A 23,432-nucleotide genomic window follows, 5' to 3' on the forward strand; every position below is an offset into this window, starting at 1 on the left:
TCCGAGTAGCTCGTTGAAAAATAAATCTTTATATATATATATATATATATATATATATGTTAACTCAAAAATATCCCTAAATTATTATTTTTAAATTTTTCTCGACCATTTAGACAAACTGTTTTATATCCTTAATAAAATTTAGTTTTTTCTTCAAAAAAAACTAGGGCATCCTACTGCTGAAATAATCCATTACATGTAAAGTGTATCCTGTCAAAAAATGCGATTTCAAAAGTAAGTGGTTCTCAAAATGTTAGAGAAGTAAAAGATTGAAATAAACGGTAAAGTGATCATGGAAGCTGCAAATGTTTTTATAATGTTTTTAAATTTTGTTATAACAGTTACAAACAAATGACGCTCTGTTTCGTAAAGCGCTGTAACATTACAAAATACACCGTAACATGTGTAGCAAATAATTGCATTGCAGTAAAATCAAGGAGGTTGAACTGTGAAAGTAAACAAATCTTGCTTAAAAATGGTTTCGTATAGTTTTTTTTTACGAAATCAATGGCAAGAATTTCTAATGGCAAGATTAAAAGACAATTACAGTAACATATGCAAAAAACCAAACAGAGAGAGGAAAACAAGGGAAACTTTTGCAGTGATAGTCTATGAATCCACAAAGCCTACTGGCTGAGTTTGGCAAAGGATGATCTATGACCAGATAATAAAGACTGCTTTGCAAGCGTTTTGGTAGACAGCCTTACTCCAATATCACTCCGAAAATTTGTCTTTCCGAATTGTTTTTACATCGAAGTTCATATTGAACTCTTCAGACACGGTAGTTTTAAATAATACTTTTCTAAAAGAAAGACTAGAAGGATATGTTTAGAGAGTCAAGGCAAAGAATATCGACTATGTATGTTCTTTGGTAAAGGCATCCTTTTTGGATGATACTCTGTGTTGTAAAAATAATTCACTCTTTAGTACTCTTTACAGTGTATAATTCCATCTTAGTTTGCACTTACAGTCCTATAAAATCCTTTATTATTTTAACAGTCCTTCTCTTGACAGTTTTCACCATTCATTTTGAAAATTGCGTTTAAAAATTTTGCAGCTCGCATAAAGTACGTGAAGTTCAACCTTATATTCAATCCAGACTTTCAAAAGTAACTGTAGCGATTTATTGAATCGTTGTTGTCAGAGGTATAACTCTGAAAAAACTTCAGTCCTTATCAATCATGACAATAATATAGCAACAGACTTGTTTTTATAGCTGGATTGAATATCCAGATTAAGAAATGCTGGCATAAGGATTAGTGCAATGCAAATTAAATGCACTAAAAGAATTAGTGCAATGCAAATAATTGCTCAGCGACAATGTGGTCAACTTGAAGGAGTTTACAGTGATCGTATTGGTAGCGAAAAAATTTATAGAATAAGGTAAAATATTAAAAAAAAATTATTGAGTAATAAAGAATCTTAAAATAAATTGCCGAAATATGACATATTCATTGATTATAAACTTGAGTTCTATGACTTATATTGTCAGATATATTCACCAAACCTAGTCGAATAGATCTGTTTATTTAAATCCACGTTCACAAGTAAATATTTCTAAAGACATGCATTTGTTTTATTTTCACTCAGTATGAAACAATATAACGATAAATTATAAAAAATAAGGAATGAGAAAAACTTGATGACATATTTATTCATTGATTTCAGAGAAGACGTCTAAACAATTATAATGCAAGAAGAAGTGATTTTGAAGAAACAATTTTGGTAATCTAATGATTGAAGTCAAATTTATATTACCAGATAAAACAATTTTTGTAAAGAATTGTCACATTAAGAGAAAATTTAAACAGGTTGAGATGAGTAAAAAATAATAACATTTTGAAATCTAATTTATAAGTTTCACTTAAAAAATTTATGAATTAAATTACAGAGGGGCATTTCAAAGAAGCCATGAATAGCAAGTTACCTAAGAAAAAGAAAGTTTATTTACTTCCATGTTAGCCAGCCCTTCTGCAGAGTTAATTGTGACGACAAATCTTATTCTTCGGATCGGCAAATCTTCGAATTATTCTTAGGGATCTTTCTCATACAGTTGCCAATAGATCATAGTGTTGCTCTAATGCGACGTAAATAAAGTATTACAGCACATCTACTATAGCCTGTCTATACAAAGACAGGCTATGCCTTGAAGTCTATCCTGTAACAAAAAAGTCAACACTACAATGATGAATCCCCCTATGATATTAGCGCATGTCAACACAACAGTAATGATATCTGTGCTGATGACATCACATGTCAATACCTTAGTATTACTACCACCATTGAAATCCATATAAGGACAACACAGTGATGACATCATAGTTGAGATCAATATGCCATGAAAACATTGATGTAAATATGCCAACAACAAATCGATGATATCATCGAACATACATGATACATAATTACAATATCGAGTTTTAAAAATAATATGAATATCTTAATTATGAAAACTGAGCTTCTATATTTCACATTAAAAAACAGTTGTCACTAATTTATTAAAATTAATTAAGACAGAATCACAAATTTATGACATTTAATATATTCTTTAAATGTATATTAAAAATAAAATTTTTGTCAGAAAATGACTTCTACATTAAAGAACTTTAATTTACTTTAAAAAACTTTTAAAATAAAAAAACAAATATTAAAATTAAAAAATTCAATTTTTTTAAATAAAATAATAAAAATTTGAATTGATGAGGTTTATTTTATTATTCAAATTATACATCAAATCTGTGAGCATCTATATTTGAATTAACAAGTCCGAATTTCAACGAAATTTGTTTCGAAAAATTGTTTGGGCCCATTCAAATGCTGCATGAGTATGTTATGTTAATTTTTATCTACCCCTCACACTCGTCAGCAAAAATAAGCGAATCACAAATTATATTTAGATGATTACGCAATACTTGAAGGGCTCCATTGGAAAATATGGTTAATTCTTTGATAGTATTCTTTGTTGTAACAAGAGAAAGGTTATCTTGGATATTGATTAAGGCGACAAGGGGCTTTCAAATTTTTTTTTTGAAATTATAAAGGGATTTNGGGCCATTCAAATGCTACATGAGTATGTTATGATAATTTTTAGCTACCCCTCACACTCGTCAGCAGAAATAAGCTAATCACTAACTATCTTCAGATGATTACGCAATACTTAAAGGCCTCCATTGAAAAATATGGTTAATTCTTTGATAGTATCTTCTGTTGTAACAAGAAAAAGGTTATCTTGGATATTGATTAACAAGCCCAAATTTCAAGGAAATTTGTTTCGAAAAATTGCTTGGGGTCATTCAAATGCTACATGAGTATGTTATGATAATTTTTAGCTACCCCTCACACTCGTCAGCAGAAATAAGCGAATCACTAACTATCTTCAGATGATTACGCAATACTTAAAGGGCTCCATTGAAAAATATGGTTAATTCTTTGATAGTATCTTCTGTTGTAACAAGAAAAAGGTTATCTTGGATATTGATTAACAAGCCCGAATTTCAAGGAAATTTGTTTCGAAAAATTGCTTGGGGCCATTCAAATGCTACATGAGTATGTTATGATAATTTTTAGCTACCCCTCACACTCGTCAGTTAAAATAAGCGAATCACAAACTATCTTTAGGTGATTACGTAATATTTGAAATACTCCATTGGAAAATATGGTTAATTCCTTGATAGTATCATTTGTTGTAACAAGAAAAAGGTTATTTTGAATATTGATTGATAAGCTAAAAAGGAAATTTAAGAAAAGAAATTGCGTTATTACGATGAAATTACTAAACAAACTAAAAAAGTTTACATGAAAGAAAATAATTCCCATTTTGAAATGAAATAATTAATAATGTTATGAGAAGTATTAAGATAACATTTATTTTTAATGCTGAAATTGTCTGAGGATATTTCATGCGTTGATCATAATTAAAGATAAAAAAGTGGAAATAAGTCTATAAATGCACATAAAACTCTTAATCTTTGATATATTTATTTTTAGATGAATTTTATTTTGTTAGTATAGTAATTTATATTAATTTAGGTTATAGCTATATAGAACTCCCGAAGCAATATTAATTCTCTAGGCTATATTAGTTCTCAAACATAATCGACACAGAAAAATACAGTTTGTAATTCCTTCAGAAAATGTATCATGGGAAATAAAATATTGTGGTTCTTATCTGTTGCCATTATGGTCAAAATTCGTTTTATATGCTTATCTTCAACCATAATGTTTTAAAAAAAATAATGCACTTATTTAACTTAAAATTATCGAACATCAATTTACCGACATAATTCAATTCAATTTAGAAACTTGCTAAATAATATTTAGTGCGTATTTGAACCGGGAGTTTGTCTCTCAAGGAATACAAGCAAATACTGCTTCTAATGAAATTCTTATAATTTTGTAATTGGTGTCTGCATTTCGTATAATTTTAAATGGAGTAATAGTACATTTTATGTGGGCACTTTACTTCAATCCAAATTTCCTGTGCTGGGAAAGATCAAAAACTTGAAGAAAAAGAAACGTCTTTCTGTTAAATTTTTTCTAATAAAAATTTTGTTAATAAAAATTAGTTTTTCTAATTTAACAGAATCTAATAATAAATTTCTGTTAAACTTTTTCTAATGAAATTCTTATGAACTTGTAACTGGTGTCAGTATTTTATGTAATTTTAAATGAAATAATAGTACATTTTATGTGGGCATTTTACTTCAATCCAAATTTCCTGTACTGGGAAAGAACAAAAATTAAAAAAAAAATTAAAGAAAAAACGTGTTTTTGTTAAATGCAAAATCCAATTAGTTGATCAACTGAAGATAATAAAAAAATTTATTAAAAATTGAATTCAAACTTTAGCTTGTATTGAAAATTGTTTCGTTTAAATTTGCTTTTAAACGTAATAATTTGCAGAAAATATTTGATTTCATTATCTTTTGTCGGATAATATCTTACAAAGTAACACGAATTAAAATCATAACTGATATCTTATTTATTAGAATATATCAAATCCATCTTGAAATTATTCCTCTTAGCTTATACCACTAAAATATTCTTGTCTGGTTCCTATCAATTTAATAGCGCCAAAGAGGAATTTTAAAGTTACCGGGTGATATAACCCGGTAATTGCTGAGTTTTGGGAGGTCTCAAAGCAGTGAGTTAATAATATTAACCTCCGGAGTCTAGCTTATGCTAAGCATTACCACATCCCGAATTTGTATGTCTGATTAGTATAATAAGATTATTTTAATTACGACGAAGCTGTCTACATCGATAAAAGTACTACCTCTTATACTCCCTTCGTCAGAATCTTGGAGTGTACTTGTTCATTACCATAGCTATCCATCCTAATGCAGAAAGACCTAATCACACCCCTTAATGTCCGCTGTTGTCCACCAAGCTGGGCTCTTATCTACGATGCATAGTTATGTATTCAATGCACACATTTCAACAATTACCCCGCAGCAATGATTACTAACGCTATCAAAGGGTAACTCGCACTGAGAATGCTATTAAAGACAACGATATTTCAAGTACTTTGTGACTCCATAACATTTTACATAAGAGTCATTTTCTTCTGATTCGAGATCTTCAAATCAAACTGTAAGAGCTCCCAAGTCAGTTCTTTCCTCTCAACAATTTTGAATTTTTATACGTCCCTTGAAATATGATTATTATCTCTATCTGATCCTATATGATATGAAAATTATCTCCATCCACTAAACATTATTTATACTTAAAATAAAAAGTTTTAATTTTAATGAAATAGAATTAAAAAATACATAAAAAATTAAGAAAAATTTATTTAGAAATTTGTCTTAAGTGTTTTTAAAGAATTCAAAAANTTCCACTTTGAAATGGCTATAAAAATAAAACTACCCGACCAAATGTCATCAAACTTGGTAAATGTCTATAAGAGGTTATGGGATTTTAGTTCCCGCAAAAAAAATAGTTCAAAAATTCACCACCGGCAGTGAATGGCGCTGTATGCAATAAGGTTAATCGAAATAACAGAGGAAACATCAGTTGCAAGCACTTTTATTGTAGCTACAAAGCATGCTCAATGTGGCCTCCGTCATTTTCTGAAAGCAAATTAAATCGCAATATTGCATTCTCAACAGCACTTCTTAGCATATCTGGAGAAATGTTACGGACATGTCTGTGTATCGCATTCTTCAATGCCACTAAATTGGTTATGTTATCACCATAAGCAATGTCTTTGAGGTAACCCCACAACCAGAAGTCACAGGGGTTGAGGTCTGGTGATCGGGTTGGCCAAGAAATAGGGAAGTTTCGGGCTACAATACGATCATATGTGAAATGTTGCTGCAGTAACTGTTTGACATACCTACCAATGTGAGGTGGAGCCCCGTCCTGCATAAAGATCGTGGTGGCTAAAATGCCCCCTTGCTGAAGTTCAGGTATCACGAAACATCTAAGCATCGATTCTAAGCGAGGAGCAGTCACAGTGCATGTCACGGGCCCAGCTGCCGATGGCTCTTCAAAGAAAAAAAGGTCCAATTATGAAATTTGCTGTCATACCGCACCAAACGGTGACTTTAGGCGAATGTAAGGGAACTTCGTAGAAAACATGAGTGATTTCTTTGGCCGAAATCCTGCAGTTATGGGTGTTGACATCCCCATTTAAGTAAAAACTCCACATAATGTTCCATGGCCAATTGATGTCCACCTCCATCCGTGCCAGAAAGCTCAAAGAAAATGTTTCTCTTAAAGCCGGATCTCTAAGTCAAAGTTGTTGAACAAGTTTGATTTTGTAAGGGTAGTACTGCAACACTTTCCTCAATGGTAAGTCGAGACGACGTGCAACAGCACTTACGCTGCACGTCCCCTGTCTGGTGTCCATTGCTGCTTCCTCTACTTCTAATGCAACAGCCTCCTTGGTTTCCACAGACGCAGATTTTCGTCTACGCCCAGGTGCAACAGATAACAAACCTGTGGCTTGAAATTTTGCCACCATTTTCCGTAAACCTTGCGGTGTCATCGGACCTCGGCGTTTTCCTCTTACAGGACGGAACTTTTGTAAAGCCCTCCGTTCATTGCTGTCGCATTCATAGTAACATTTCACGAGCAAAGCACGGTCTTGCGTGGTAACAGACATTGTCGACTCAGAACACTGACAGCTCAGACAAGGCGCCTCTCTTTTATAACTGCAAAGTCACATGACGCGTAAAACAAATTCGCGTATTTCACATTTGTTTAACACTATAGCATATAGCGCCATTCTCTGCTGGTAGTGAATTTTGGAACTTTTTTTTGAGGGAACTAAAATCCCATGACCTCTTATAGACATTTACCAAGTTTGATGACATTTGGTCGGGTAGTTTTATTTTTATAGCCATTTCAAAGTGGAACTTTAATTATAAAGACCCTGTATGTATCTATCTATCTATATATATATACATATAGATATAGATATATATTGAGATAGTGATAGTGCCATAGTAGTTTACAGAAGGAAAATCCATCCAACCATTAAAATTTATAAGAGTGATCCATTTTTATTTTTGCTGACTGTAAATAAGAGTGAAATTTTTAATTAGTAAAATTAGAGCAACTTTAAATAATCGGATCATACGACTTAATTTACTATGTCCTACTTAAATTACTATATCCTATTTTTGTTAACTCAAACAATGTGATTTTGGAGCAGTTTTGAAATGGCTCCATAGAATGTTTCAGGTGTTTTATATCCAAAAGCCAGTATACGTACATATTATGAAGCAATAATTTCAATAAAAAATAGAAACAATTTGAAACGTAGATTGTTCCTATAGTCTTTACAATTGAGTATGTATGATTACGACGTATACTGCACAAAAAGCACATCAAATTTTGAAGCTTTCAGGTTTTATGGAGATATTGCAGCAAATAATTATAACAAAAATGTTACTAATATTGAAATAAATGATAAAAACCATTATTCACATCTCTTGCAATAAGGTGAAATTCGCAAATCCCAGCAAAACGATAATTTAAATGGAAAATTATTTGAAACCAATAATGTGTTATGTTTTCGTAAAAAAGGGTTTTACCGAAATTTTTATTCAATTTTCTTTAAGATACAAACTATTCAAAACAATTCAAGAAAATTTTTTTCATCCTAGTACTAAAAAAGGATATCTACTTACTTCAGTATTTTGTTGGGAAAGTATTACTTCATATACTACAAATTTCAATATACATTTCCATAATTGTCAAATAAATTTTAAAAAAAACTAGACAAAAACGATTTGGGTTACTTCAAGCGGTGCCCCCAATTGACAAACTTTTCGAAATAATTTTACTAGATATTTTAGTTGGTTTTAATTATTATAATTCTACAAAATAAATATTTAACTTTAATAATTGATCATCGCACTCGATGTAAGAGGTTTTCTGCATTTGAACTTATAACAACCGAAACTTATATTGATATTTTTACTCCAAATTTTTCAAATTCAAACTTCCAAAGAAATTCTGAGTGATTGAAATGCAGCATATAATTTGCATTCTAAAGCAGAATAAAACATTGTAAAATCAAGTAATTAATAACTGGAGCCCGTTAACCTAAAACTAACAAGAAAAGTTGAACTGTTAGGATTACTTCCGTAATGCTTTTCAAATGTAAAACTAAGGAATGTTCTAAAAATATTCCTTGGTTAAAATTATTTAAAGAAGTAACTGAAGAATATAATTTGACACCACACTCAATAACAAAATTTCCACCAACTTATTGGGATGGTCCCATTTACTCACCCTTTATCAGAAGAAATCTATCCACCAGTAGAAATTAAACACTCGCTGCTGAAAGAACAAAACAGAATTATGAAAAAAAAATAAAATCTATTATGGTACTAGATTTACTCATAATGAATTTAAGTATACCAATACAAGATAATCTACTCCTAATTTTAATGAGCCATACATAATTCTTGAAAAAACTTATGCTAAATTTAAGATCAATAAATGAATACCCGTAAGGAAGAAAATACATAAATAGTTCACGTATTAAAAAAAAGAGAAGAAATGACTAACCGGAAAAATTTAAGTTATCTCATGAAAAAAAAAACATAAAGGCATCCATTTGAATGCCAAAATGGCTTAATAATATTAATAGAGTTAATTTAAAACTTATATTTAATGCACAGTTTATTTTAAATTTAATGTTTTAATAGTTGTTTATTTTCATTTGAAAAATAAATTAATTTTCAAAAGTAAAATAGAACATGAATTAAAATGGTTCAGATAAACATGTATGTTTCTTGTGGAACATTCCACCCTTCAAATTTGTAAGAGTTAGGCGTTTACCCATAGCTGATACAGATATGTGGGCGAAAGAACATTTGTTTTCCTTGCGGTCAGCATCACAAATCAATACATGTTTATGACATTTATCTGATATTTGACATTAAGATCTGCCAGCACAAAGTTGCTGAGATTAGGGAGTGTTTTCCTCTTTTTAGGGATTATAGTCCAAATAGGTGAGAAAATCTAGCAAGTGAATCTAGCAAAAATGTCCTTAAAAATACTGAAGTCCTAAACTTTCGGTATATAGACTATTGGGGTAATTTTCTTTGAATAAACTGAACAATATTGAAGTCCTGAACAGCGACCACTGTGCTATTTTTTTTTAAAAAAAAATACGAAATAAGCAATACCGCACCAATTTCATGTTTCTGAATTTTTACCTTTTCGAAGTGTTTATAAAATTTATTTGAAATGTTTTATAATGAAGAATTATATTTCGTGGTGAAAAAATTTCATCCAGCGCTTCAAACAAGTGAATTTGAACTGAATGGAAATCAAAGAAACTATTAAAAAGTAAAAAACTTTATAAAAAGTAGGACTACAAGTTTTGTTCGCAGCGCATTAGTTAAATTTGTATCATTTAAACACACGTGTTCCTTATATTATATATTAGTTTTATAAATTACATATGTTAATATTACCAATTTTAGTAATTTCATGTTATGCTCCCATAAGGAAAGCGTTAGAAGTAAATGACATTTTTTTAAAATTTTTTAAATGGTACGTAAATTTCAGGGAAGGAAGATGTAATTTGAAAAGCTTTAACAAAACTGTTTAGATTATTCTCGTTATTTAAATTCAATTTCATTATTCAGATTGAAACCCTTTCCAAAAAGTAGTAATTCACATCCGGTACTGTAGTTATTAATTTAGAATTAATAATGCAATAATTATGATAATAATTTTTCTCTTCAAATAGGAAATCCCGCGAGAAACTTCTCACAAATTATTCTAGCCTATCATAATTGTTATATTACCCCTCTTTTATGACACGTAATGAGAATTGCTTGTAAGATTTCCCTTTTGAAAATCCCTAACATTTAAGATAAAGCGCAGTAATATTAGAGTGATTTGGATCCTTGCTCTCTTAACCAAATGAAGGCTGCTGTGTTCTCATTCATTCTTTAATTTTCTCGCTTAGCTGGACTTCGATATTTCTTATATATATATATATATATATATATATATATATGTTACTGTCAAAGTGAATAGTCGGTAATTATTAATACTAACCAGTCAATATTAATAATAACAAAATGAACCAGTTAGAGTTAACAATTAATCACATTAACCGGTTAGTATTAATAATAACCAATGAAGTTTGATCAATGTCATTATTTCGCATTTTTATTTCTCCCTTTGACCTAAATAAGCGGTTATTATTAATTTTGACACACTGAATCGTTTGATCACATAGACCAAACTTCATTGGTTTATAATTAATAATAACCGGTTAAAGTGAATAATTTGTGATATTTCTCTCTTTGACCAAAAGAAGCAGTTGTTATCAATTTTGAAGGGTTAGTATTAATAACAACCGGATCTATCACTTTAACTGTAACGCGTGTTCAAAGAGGCGCAACCATGTCCCAATGCTATATAAACCATTTAATCACATTGACCAAACTTCATTGGTTATTATTAATAATAACCGATTAAAGTGAATAATTTGCGATATTTCTCACTTTGACCAAAAGATGCGGTTGTTATTAATTTTGACGGGAAGAGGCACACCCATGTCTCGATGATATATAAACCGTTTAGTCACATTAACCGAACTTCATTGGTTATTATTAATAATAATCGGTTAAAGTGAATAATTTCCGATTTTCTCATTTTGGCCAAAAGAAGAGGTTATTATTAGACAGGTTAGCATTAATAATAACCGGGTCTATCATTTTAACCGTTACATACACAATATCTATCAATAAATAATTGGACACCTGTGATAAAGGAGTTAAACACAATTTATTCATACTCAATAGTTGATAGAGCCTCCACACAAGGCAACTAGCAGCCCTTAACCCTTTGGGACACGCTTCCAGAAAGTGTTTGAATGGTGCACGGTGCTATTTCCTTTCACTTGTCTTGGAGAAGATTAGCAAGCTCTTTCACCAATTTCGGGTGGTTGTTGCACCCTTTAATTCTGCTCTCCAACTCAACCGAAAGGTTTTCCAGAGTATTTAGGTCAATATTCTGGGCAGGCCAGTTCACTCCATACCAATCATACCCCACCATCATACCAATCCATGGTGGACCTCGTCACAGGACAAGTGGCGTTGTCATGCTGGAAGTAACAATGATCGAATCCATAAAATTGCAACAGGCCATTGTTACATAGAATAGTGGAGTAGGAGCTTGCCATGAATTGGTATCCCAGAACATTCTCGCGCCATAATTTCTCCCAACTTTACTGTAGGTACAATGCATTCTAACATTGCACCTTCAGGCCAAACCAGACACTGTCATCCGAGTGATTATGATCAAACCTTGATTCATCTCTTTAGAGAATTCGTTTCCACTCATCTATGGTTCAATTTTAACATGATTTGTATCACCTGAACTAAACAGCGTGGTTGGAATATTTAATCAAAGGCTCATATAGCTTATATATAAAGGTGACAGCACGACAATGAAAACTAATCAAATGGGCTTTCTTGCGAATGATATTTTTCGAAACAACATTTTGCGGATGCTTGTTGGAACGCCTGGAGTATGTTGGTCATCGGCTTGGTGTGGTTTTCTTGAATTTCTTTGATCTCTATCTGTTAGTTTTGTGGCTCTGACGGGTCCAAGCTCATTCCGAAAATCACTACTCACCTTCTACTGCTTAATCACAGAAACCATTGTTGCTAAACTCAGATATGTCCTGTAAAGATAAGCGATTTCCATGATATCCTACATAATAGTTAAGTAAATTTTGTCAGTAAAAAATAATAGAGAATCTAAAATACCGCGTGCTTTATATGTATAAAATTATGATTGGATGGTGGTCTAGTATAAATGCATCGGAAGATGCTGTCAAATAGATTTAGTCATCAGTTTATTTATGCAAATTAAATAAAGAGGAGCATATTTAGAATTTTTAATCCTAGTCTACACCCTTTGGATAGCTAAGTTCAGTGGGATAAGAAAAATACATCTTAGTATGTATTTTCAGAATCTTTCTCAAAAATGAAAACCAAAAATAATATATTTATTGGAGATCGCAATTTAATATTGAAACTAGGAGAAAAATTATGTCAAAATTTGACAAATTACGGAAACGGAAGCGGATATAATAAACATCAAAGCAGGTATAATTGGGAGTTGAGATAAAAAAGTGTATTTAATAATCGTCTTTAAACACATCACTGTTTTCTTCTGTAATCAAACGTGTCTTGTTTCTAATTGAATCCACTCTCCTGGACTACGATTTATCAGATTTCATTGTGTTTTTGCATACACCTAGCTTAAATATAAATTTTTGATCCCAAATATGCTTACTTTTTTCTCCAATTTTGATATGGATTCTAAAAATACTTATTGAGTGTGCTCTGTACGGAACACCCTGTTAACATAATGTATACAAATAAAACTATATTTGAAAGAGAAAGCAAAGTGTGGCACATCTTACTATATTTTTGAAGATATTATTACTTATGCAACTTTAAAAAAAAAGTAATAACTTTTCAAGTAGCGTCTTTTCTAAGCCACTTGAAGTAATAGAGATAATTTTTTATAATAACTTTAATCGTGCAAGCAATTTTTGTTAATTATTAGCAATCACTTTGTCTTGTTCGTATTATTCGCAGTAGATTGGGATAAGAAAATTGCTTAGGCAAGCGATTCCTTATCTTCATCAATTCTGTATTAGCGATAGAAAATACTGTATCTAACTCAGAAATAGATTAAAAAGATGAATATAAACAACTTCTTAATGTCTTTTATCGAGATAAAAATTCTTGCAACAAAAAACCAAGGAAGCTATTCATTTTGATATCCTTATTGGATGTCAAAAATAAAAGAACATATTAGGAAGATAAAAAAGTCACAAAAAGTAAAATAAGAAATGTAGGAACTATAAAAGAAGCGTTTCTTAATGTATGGATTTCTTTCACTGTTTGTCTTCGAACCAATGTCAGGAGGCGGTTATAAAAAAAGAAATTTCGATGGAGTTGAATAGAAAAGATTCTCCAGTTATCTTATTATTGTTAGTCTACATCCTGTAAAACATTCATAACACAATGAAGCGAACAGTTATGGCAGGGAACAAAAGAATGCTGTTTATTAATGACTGTAAACAAAAGATAATTATTTTTCCAACTAAATTATTAAAAGTGGTAAAAAGAGCAACATAGAAGACAACTCTTCCCGATTGCGCAAACATAAGAAAAAAGTTAATTCTATGGGCAATGAAAAATCATTTTCCCTTCTCTTTTCTTAAACAAAAAACAATGTACGAAATTATTATTATTATTTTTGTCGGGAAATGGTTAAATAACAAACGAAATTGATTTTCAACTAAGAATACGTGAATTATATTAGGAAAATATTTTAAAAAACATTCATGAAATTATAAAACTCTCATAAATTTCTCTAAACCATATAGATTGAAAATTTTAATTAAAATAAACCCAATAAAGTAGTTATTTGAAATTTAAAGTAAACAGTATATTTTCTTCCAACCTTATGTTATGTTATGGGAACACTTTTATACTTACTGCTTTTCATTTTTGAGCGGAATTACTTAACTGATAATAAAAAATATATGATATTTAAGACACATTAGATTCTTACTAAACATACAATGAGAAATTAACACAAAACATCATCACCCAATATTTTACCGATTCTACAAACTATGCTTATATCTTTTCTAAATCCCTATAGTTTGGGATGACCTAACCAAGTTTATTCTACGCTAACGCATTTTTTGCAACTTTTATTTATCACACCCCACTTATTTCTCCCATTAAAATTTAAATTGCACATATAACTTAAATATTTAAAAAAAAACTTATAAGGGCTTTTTTAAAAAAATAGGTATTTTTGAATCTAGTATCAAAAATATTCTCTCATACTTATTTATACATCGTCCAGTTTTACTTATAGCGTACATTTCCCAGTTTTCATGTAAAAATTCTAATTGATGGTCATTCTTATTCTCTTTTATATGTATTTCTTTCTCTGCATGATTTTACTTTTTTTTCTAATCATATTATATAATCAGGTATGACATGTACCTAAAAATACATAAGTGGCTTTATTACTTTTATTGTATTTTTTTCACTGTAGTGAAGCTTTTTTTTTCAAATAAGTTTTATTACTCTTGATATTTTAAAAAAGGGAAAAAGTAATTTACTCTTTAAAATGGCTCTGATGGTGCGGAGAATCCTTTTTATTCCTTATCAGTTTAACGGTCAAAAATAAAAATTTCTCTCTCTCAAAAAGAAAAGAAAAGAAAAGTTTATTTAAAGAAATACGTCCTTAGGCAATTGTTTTAATACTTTCAGCATTAATCTATTTAAATACTTAAGGCTTACCTCAAAAATCATTTAATTTTTTTATGTAAAACTCCGATTCGTTGATCAAAAGGATCAATCCGTAATGCTTTTATTTTGCGAACAATTCCTATATTTTTCTAAATCTAGCAAATAATGCATCGATATAAATAATTGCATTATGCTTTTTGATTAATTAATTAACTAATAAATTAATTGATTAATTTCTTTCATTACAATACCAGATTTAAAAGTTCAAATCAGATATGAACTTTTTTTTAATTATAAAATTTTAGAAATTACTTGAAACATATTTTCTTTTTGAGAAAGATTACTAAGTAAATGGATTTACCTTTCACTTAATTGTCCAAACTATAAAACAATGGATTTAATAAGATACTTTTAATAAGATGTATCCAAAAATAAAAACTTTTTACCATTGAAACATAAATAGCTTGAAATTCTAATTCATTTTTGAAAATAATGTAGTTAATGCAATGAAACAATTAACGAAATTAAGTAATATTTTAAATAAGTACAGATGCAGATACAGATATCTATGATGAAACACTGTGAGCAGCCAGTAACATAATTAAAAAATAATTGAATAATTGAATTTCTGCCCATAATTGAAAAAAATGGATAAATATTTTTTCACTAACAATGGAAGAAAATAGTACACGTGACCTGCATTCATGAGCAAATAGCAATCGGAAAAACAGGAAGGATTTGAAACCCACAAGCACACTCAATTGCACTAGGATTTAAACTCTTAAGACATTTAAATAATTTAACATAATTAAATATTATTTTTCCCTACAGCAGAACATGAAACCTAGAATGAACCAAACGTCATGAAAAAAAGCAAAATTAATTAAAAATATGTATATTAGGGGTGTAGGGAAACATTTTTACTTAGTCATTATTTTTAATTAATTAAAATGACTGTCTGTTAATATTTTTTAATAATTCAAACCTTTACCAAATAATTTTTATTACTTTTTTTAAAATAAAATGTTATATGCCAAAATATGCCTAAAATACGCAAACAGTGTATGTAATTTAAATTAATAGTATCTTTTATGACACGAATTAAATACGCGAAGGAAATTTTTTATGCGTCATAATGATTAGTTTTGAAATGTTGAGGAATTATTTCTTTCAGTCTTATAAATAAGAAAAGACTATAATAAAATATTTCCAAATCAGCACTTGATATAATTTTTTTTAGGGCTGGTTAAATTAATCTCGAACCAGCTCATGGTTTTATATGCCTCAGATACGCCCTGTTGGAACTGTAAATAAACAAACATATTTAGATAAAAAATAATTCTTAAATTCAAATTTTATATTTTAATACATTAAACAGCTAATTAATGAAAATTGTATTAAACAATTTATCACACAATAACTGAACACAATATAATGCATTCTTACATTTCTAATTTGCTCAATGAACATTTCAACAAAATCAAAAAATTTCGATACACAAATTATATATTGTTTAAATACTATAAATCGTTGCTATTTGTGAGAGCCATTAATACCCAGATATGGATTCGCTGCATAAAAAATATTTTTTATTTGAAACCTAAAAATGCTTTGAAATATTGTATTAACCTTTACAATAAAATTCAATGAGCAGATTTCCTTTTCAATACTAATGATAAAAAAGACCAGAAGCAACCCACAAAAAACAAGAGAAAAAGTCCGAAAAGTAGTCCACCCTCCTCGAAGTGAAAAACTCCACCCGATTTCAAACCTTTTTTTAAAAAAATGCTAGTTTGTATTCCATTTAGTACCTTAGCGACTGCAACATAGTTGGTGCAACATACTTAGATATTGAAATATCTCTGTTCCTTGTTTAATTTGAGGCGACCGACCTGTGTAGGGGGCAGGGAACTGTCCTTGCATCAGAAAGGTGCTCGGTTCGAATCCCGGGCGAGGCAAGGATGTTCGTTCCTTCTCTAAACTATCTGTCTTCACTGAGGGAGCGACGTTGGCACACCTAATAAGGTGCCTCTGAAAGAGAGGCCAACAATGCCTGAATTGACGGATGTTAACACAGGTGGGCATTGGAAAAAAAATGATTAATTTGCTGAAAAAAGTAGTACCTACTTGCTAACACTGTTCTTCATTCAACATAAATAAAACTTAAAATAGACTATATTGTTGTTCATTTTTTAATCATCAGTAGTCATTTACATTAAAGTATAGATAGTGGTGTATGAAAAGATATCATATCTGAAAAAATATAAATACAGAAATTTCATATCTGAAAAAAAATATTGCATTATTTTATAGTACTTAACATTTTGAATGTGAAATATTATTTACGGATATCATTAAACTTTAGGCATTCTGAAATATAATCGCTTTAAGAGAGCTTTAATTAGCAGAATACTCATTTTAAGATTATTTTTTGTATGAAAAATTCCTTTGTATAGGTACAATTATTTTTAATCTTGATCATTGTGGCAGAAAACTCCTGTTGAAAATTTTCGTATAGTGATCTGCAGTAGAATAATCACAGTCTTGACATCTTCCGGTCTGAAATCCGCGGTAAACTAAAAAAAAAAGATATCCAATAAATAAATAAATAAAAAAAATAAAATAAAATAAAATGAGTGAATAAAATAAAATAAAATAAAATTGAAGGGACCAACTCCTCTGGGTAAACCTCTACATATTTTTTTTTAAAATTATCTGTTTTAAATTCATTTGGGGTTCGGCGATTTTAGTTGGCGTGACGGATCGCGATTCAGAAATATCTCCAAATCCTGTTACATGTGAATAACTAATTTAACGTTATTTTGCAAGTATATTCTGATCTAACTACAATATTTATTATTTACAGTTAGACAACACGTTTTAAAAAATAAACTAACTACTATGCGCAAAATATTCATTGTCAGAAGGAACACTATTCATGATATTTACTAACTTAATAAAGGCATGATCACCAAATTAGTACTAAACGTTTTGAATAATAGGTCAAAATTATTCAGTACACTGAATATTTTTACAACATCATCATCTTTGCAGTACTTTTATTGCACTTAAAAAGAAACTATTAAATTTTAAATACCTTTGAAAAGACTAAGAGGTTCATTCTAGAAGCTGCCGAACCCAACTCAACCAATATAATATGCTGCCGTAAACAAAAGTGAAGAAGTTGAAAAAGTTTTTCCTGTTTGTCGTTCGCGAATCGAATTAACTTTCAATACCATTTTCTTATTTTTTCTGACATTAATATATCATTAGCTATTAAATTACTGGATAATATTCAGGGTTCTAACGCATTCAAACTCAGCAGTATTATATTGCATAATTCTGCCATTAAATAATATATCATTGTGCTACTAAAGGTTATTTTCGGCCAAATTATAACAATTAAAAACAAATGCAATGTTTAGTTTGACGAAGCTAATAAATAGGAAAGAACCCTTTTTATAAATCATTCAGCAAAATTAAGTACATTATGTTTTACAGTAATAATAAAGTTATATATATATATAGTTATGCCACATAATAAATACACTGACTATATTTTTGGAATGAAAACAGCAAAGCTGAATAGAGCTTATAGATTATCATGAAACAGTCATCTCGATGAAACCTTAGTCCAATGTCAGAAATTTCTCGGAAAAATGGTTAAACAACAATCTATTGAATAGTAATTTTACTATATTTAATCAAAAGAGTCAAATAACCATAAATAAAATGGTAATCAAACTATTAAGTTTGAGAGAAACAGTTTATTAACTGCTTTCACCTAATACGGTTAAACAACAAGAATTTTGTTGCAAAAACTAGAACCACCTAATGAAGCTACTTAGTTCCTTGCAACTTTGTACAGATCATAGCCGAGCGGGCTTATCTGTCAATCTCATGACCCCGCAGAACTGGAATTCAAGTTATAGTGCTAACAGCACAATACTTCCTCATTCCCTTCAGAACATGAAGAATTTCCATTGTCAAGCACTCTCCAATGCTCATTATCTTACGAAAAGCCAAGCTAGTATGTCCAGTTAAATAGTTATACTTTTTTACGTTTTTGAAAAATGCCAGTTGTAAATGGTTAAAAAACCGTATAGTTTTGCATTCTTGGTTTTGTAGCTATACTGTTTGTAAATGGTTTCAAAACCATAAAGAAATAAAATGTTCTTCACAGTAAACTTTACAGTTAATCAGATGGACAGACAGCTGATAGTTATATTACCATAGTTTTAGAACGAAAATTTCAACAGTGTAACATAAGTCACTTTAAATAGCTTTAGTAAAACGAATCATAATTTTTCTTTTTCTAAACAAATTGCTATGAAAGAATGTTTATTATTATCTACGTTAAAACAAAATATTAAATATTGAATTTAAGTTTATGATATAATATTTATTTAAATAGGTACAACTTTTTCATTTAATAATAATCGATTTCCCTAGTTATGGAAGTTAAAATGGACCCTAATTATTCTTGTGCGTGCATAACCATGGTAACAATGCAAACTAAATACTAGGTTTGTTTCTTACAACAACTCTAGAAATACTCCAACAATGAATTATGCAATGAATAATTTACGCAAATTAAATTGTTTCGGAAATTGGGAGAATACAAAGTAAACACGAATGTCTTTTTTGAGGATACCATCAGTCGTCCCAGGGGTAGTCTGAGGATACACGATTAATTTACGTTTCTACCAAAGCAGATATCTGATAAAATGCTTTCATAACAATTTCATATTAATAAACGCAAAGTTATTTGCTTCTATTTTTAGTCAAGAATCTCCTATTGATCTTAGAAACCCTTTGATCACCAATTAGGTATTGTTTGAGGATATAAAGGTATAATTACATTTTAAACGTTATTTAGGAAGTAAGACTCAATTAAAGCACTGTGCTTTCTTCATAAATTACCACCTCTGCATAGAATCAGTCAAACGTTAAAATATATAGTGAAGTCCACAAGACTGCTCTCAAATTAACATACCTTAAATTTTATTAAAATTCAGTTACTTACTTTAGTTTGATTTTAAAATTATTGATTTAGATTAAGCCAATAATGAAAGAAAAACTTAATGATTTGTTAATGATGCTAGAGAAGCAAATAAAAGTTATCTGCCTTTTCTAGTTGAGTTAAATACTTTTGAGATATAAATACAGGATTCTCAATGTTCTTTCTTTTTCTTTTTTTTTCCTTTTTTTAGAGATGATTTTCGTTTTATTTAGTCAGGCCAACATATATCTTACACTTGATTTTCAGAATTTTTATTTCTTTTGCAATTTAATGGAAAGTGTGATCTTTGGATTAAATTTAAATCTTTCCACTCAGTTCAGTTCAATATTTCCTTTTTTATAATATTTGAGTCTTGTCAGAACTAATTCTTCAAAAATAAATGTCAATAATAAATTAATGTTATAATCACGATTTCCGTAAATAAAATGCAAAACTTATGCTTATTTGTTAAAATTGTATCTTTTAATTGCATTTTCATCCAATTCTTAGATGTAAGAAAATCACTTCTCGAAAAACAAATACCCGACTGATATGAAAATTGCATTTGATTTAAAGTGACTTTCAAAGCGCAAACTTTGCTTTCTGGTTGATAAGCATATTAAGAATGGTTAGGAAAAAAATTATACATTATTTATTACATTTCCAAGCAACAATCTATAACATTGAGTTTGATCAAAGACTTTTGTACGCTAGTGTAACTAATAACAAAAAATATTTTAGTACAAGAACTTAAGTTATAAAACATACACATTAAAAAATTTGAAGCAGTCGCTTACCTATTCTGTTTGCTTTTCAAAAATGTATGCCTTTTGGAAACATATAACAATTTTTTTCTTCATGTTTTTCTAGAGAGTAAGAAATATCAGGGAGAAGAATTCAAAGTCTGGCCATTTCTCTTGGACTGAAAATATCTCTATAGTCTATTCCAAATAACTTTAACACTGGTAGTAAACCATGTGGCTCATTCATGTAATCTTGTGAAAAAGATAGTGAACCATGCATAGAGAAATTTCTCATGAAATCCAAAACTACAGAGATTTCTATTAGCATCCTTTGGCAAGGTTTGCCACATAATACCATTAAAGCTTTACTTTTGAATTTATGTTCTTCCATGCAAGCAATAAATCGTGATTCCACAGTTTAATGTATGTTAGCTATTTGGACACCATAACTTTCTCAGGTAAACCTTGAGTATTTTTTCATAGTTTTTTTCTAAAGCTTGATACTACTAGTACTTGCACCAACTGTCTATGTCACGAGGACATACCCATATCTTTGGTTTTTTTAATCTAAAACAACAATCGAAAAAAAAAACAGAATTGCTGACTAACTTCCAACTTTTAAATATTTTCCCTATTATTCCAAATTGCTATTTCATAGTAAATTTGTGATTATTTGTCTTTAATTTATCGCCAGTTTGCCTTTCTTGCCAAGTCCTTTTGCATTTTTTTACCTTAACAATTGAAAAACAACACTATTTCTCTTTTAAACGTAACCCAATGCGTTCATATTTTACGACACTGTTTCTGAATCAATCCTTACACAGTTTTAATGGTACTTTTCTTCACCGGAATATTCTCGATATCTAAGACTTAAAGTAGAGACATCCTTTGAAACATTTTAAGCACACTAACAATCATCATACTTCCACCAGCTTTTATGATCTCAGCACAGACCGGAATCCATGGAAATAACACGACCCTTTAATGTAATATATCATCGACGCTGCCTATCGCAAAAACCCACAAACTTATTTTTCATAGCAATAATGCAGTCTTTGGAGACACCAGTATCAGATAATTCTAGCAGTTAAACAACAGATGCGTATATGCAGCCCCCCAAGGTGCACGTTAAATCTCTCTTAGGAGAAAGATATCTCAATAGTCAAGAGAGAGAAGTACCACTGACTGTGATAATTCCATCATATGTCTATTATAGTTGCTAAGAATAGAGCTGAAAAACTAGAACTGTTGAGTCTGAATTTTAAGAAAAGTATCCAGAAAAAACACCATTGCTTCATTTTTTTCCCTTCAATAATGTGATTTTTTTAAAATCACATTAAATCTTTTACGTAAAGCATGTTTGGGGCCAAAAACAACTGATTTAATGCAAAAGGGCTCTGGTGGGCTCATGAAACTGTGACCAAAATGAAGGATTGATTAAAATTATTGATTTCTATTTTATGTTTGTGTATATACTTTAATCAACGTACATGGAAGAAAAGAAATCTGGCTAAACTGTCATACTGTATGGTGATGAAATTTCTATGAAGAAAAATAACATAATTCTGCTATATAAAACCAAAATATATTTTATTCAAACTAATACTTAAAGTAAAACTTTTCGAGATTTTTGATGTTCCCATAGAGCCAGAAAATTGGTAAGTTTCTTTCTCTGCGGAATATCAAAACAAAAGTCAAACATATTCTGGTCAAACATTATAACAATCGAACGTAGGAACATCAAAACAATCAAACATATTGTGAAAGTTTTGATCATACTTTTTTTTACAGTGTGAATATAAATTGAATGAAATGCGATGGTATTTCCATAAAGTTATAAAAGTATTGATGCTTTTTTTTATTAATTAAATTTATGAGAAAATGCTTTGTTATCATAACAAGCGCAAGAATAGTTTTATAACGAAAGATATCAAATTTCATACTTTAAAAGAAAAATAGTTTTAAAAATCATTTTTTTCTATACCCGACATTTAATTTTTCTTTCTCAAAAAAATTTGGATGATCTAAAAATGCGTATAAATTAAAAAATGTTTGATACATTTAATGATAATATTTTTTAATAATAAAACTGAAATTATTTTCTGATTTTATTATTTTGAATAAAAAATTCTTGTAATAAATTAGTAAACGCTTGTTTATAACATTTAAAATAAATAATAAATGCTCAAACCAAAATATCGAAAATGTTTTAAAGAGCGTAATTTATTTTCAAAATGACAGATTAATGAAATAACAGAATCTGGATTAACGAAACTATCAGATTTGTCAAACGTGAGGTGACATTCTACCTGAATTAACAGCTAAGAACCGAAAAGTGAAACTTAAATGGCAGATTTTGTGATACATTTTTAATACTGTGCTATTAATTTTGCTCTTTTCTTCATGCCCGTAATATCATGCTATTTAAAAAGAGGACCCCGAATAAAGATACATTAATCTTAATACTCCAAAAAACTGCTTAGTTTTATGAAGAATTCTGAAACGTTTTCAGTGTTATAAAAATGAATGACAGATTTCTTAAGCTTTTATGATAACACTGAGACAAAATAAATAAATGAAATATATGAGAAAGAAATAGGAATATTTTAAAAACTGCATTTTTATTTTATTTTTGGAGAGAAATTTGCAAAAATAAAACCTGATAAGTGTTGCATTGAAGATTGATCATCATTTAGGCTTATTTCTAAATATTATAAATTGAAATATCCTTTAATGGGATAATTTATGATGTATGATAATATATGATAATAAATATGTCCTCTTCCAAATATTTAATGGAGAAAATGTGTTATTTAAATCATTATCAAGCTTTCTTTTCTTTAGAATTTTTTTTTAGAAAAGTTTGGTCAAACATGTATGTAATTTAAAAGAATTTTTAAATTATCCTGAAATTTT

At 29.5% G+C, this 23,432-nt stretch overlaps 1 protein-coding gene and 1 long non-coding RNA gene across 6 annotated transcripts in view; one reads left to right on the forward strand and one right to left on the reverse strand.

The window, feature by feature from the left end:
• The window catches only part of LOC107454859 (cytotoxic granule associated RNA binding protein TIA1-like), a 975,013-nt gene that overhangs the window by 599,009 nt on the left and 352,572 nt on the right, over positions 1-23,432 (forward strand). The window lies entirely within an intron of this gene.
• Positions 16,846-23,432, reverse strand: part of LOC107457337 (uncharacterized) — a 41,143-nt gene continuing 34,556 nt past the window's right edge. The window contains exon 3 of the long non-coding RNA XR_001585822.3: positions 16,846-17,347. This is a non-coding gene — a long non-coding RNA (uncharacterized lncRNA). The remainder of the gene's footprint in view (positions 17,348-23,432) is intronic.

This window comes from Parasteatoda tepidariorum, chromosome X2 (assembly GCF_043381705.1).
Source record: "Parasteatoda tepidariorum isolate YZ-2023 chromosome X2, CAS_Ptep_4.0, whole genome shotgun sequence".
Lineage (NCBI taxonomy): Eukaryota > Metazoa > Arthropoda > Arachnida > Araneae > Theridiidae > Parasteatoda > Parasteatoda tepidariorum.